This window comes from Lissotriton vulgaris, chromosome 3_1, assembly GCF_964263255.1.
Source record: "Lissotriton vulgaris chromosome 3_1, aLisVul1.2, whole genome shotgun sequence".
Lineage (NCBI taxonomy): Eukaryota > Metazoa > Chordata > Amphibia > Caudata > Salamandridae > Lissotriton > Lissotriton vulgaris.
In genome coordinates, this window is record NC_141689.1 from 1,220,036,947 (window position 1) to 1,220,038,172 (window position 1,226).

Sequence of the window (1,226 nt, forward strand, 5' to 3'; positions counted from 1 at the left end):
AAATCAGTCTGTCCCTGGCCCAGTGCATCATGGGAACAGGGCAGACTAAACTACCAAGCCAATTCTTCACCAGAAGACATCAGGAGACCTGCTCCACCTCTCAGGTCAGTGCCTCTTGTACTCTAAGGCACTGGCTACTGATCCCTGTTGTTTTCGGAGGTCCGTTGGTGATGTAATAGGCTTTAGGCCAGCGGAGGGCTGGAGAGACGGCTAGAAGCGTCTTACTCAGCCGCCATCTTGGCCATGCCTGACTCAGGGGTAATTTGACATGTCTTTCGCTTACGAGTGTTGTATTCTCATCAGGAAAATCTATTCAAGGTATGCACTAGAGTACACAACGTTCAAAAATTAAAGTGATATCACGGATTGACAGTATAACTATTAAAAAAAAGCTACTTGAAACTTTGCTTACATATAAAACAAGCATTGGAAATGCAATAGGTCTCGCAGCATTAGAGTTAGTGCTTTTAGAATTGTTTATGTTTTTTTTTTAAATCTTTATCAATGCTAAAGAATTACAAATAAAAAAAGCCATAAACAATTCTAAAAGCTGTAACTCAAATGCTCTGAGACCTATTGCACTGTGTGAGGGTGAGGGGTTGAGGGTGAGTGAGGGTGAGGGTGTGTGAGGGTGAGTGAGGGTGAGTGAGGGGTTGAGGGTGAGTGAGGGGTTGAGGGTGAGTGAGAGTGAGGGTGAGTGAGGGTGAGTGAGGGTGAAGGTGAGTGAGGGTGAGTGTGAGTTAGGGTGAGGGTTTGCGGGTAGGTGAGGGTGAGGGTTTGAGGGTGAGTGAGGATGAGTGAGTGTGAGTGAGGGGTTGAGGGTGAGTGAGGGTGAGTGAGGGTGAGTGAGGGTGAGTGAGGGTGAGTGAGGTTGAGTGAGAGTGAGGGTGAGTGAGGCGTTGAGGGTGAGGTGTTGAGGGTGAGCGAGTGAGGGTGAGGGGTTGAGGGTGAGGGATTGAGGGTGAGGGGTTGAGGGTGAGGTGTTGAGGGTGAGGGGTTGAGGATGAGGTGTTGAGGGTGAGTGAGGTTGAGGGTGGTTGAGTGAGGATGAGTGAGAGTGAGGGTGAGTGAGGTGTTGAGGGTGAGGTGTTGAGGGTGAGTGAGTGAGGGTGAGGGGTTGAGGGTGAGTGAGGGTGAGTGAGTGAGGGTGAGGGGTTGAGGGTGAGTGAGGGTGAGTGAGTGTGAGGTGTTGAGGGTGAGTGAGGTTGAGTGAGAGTGAGGTTGAG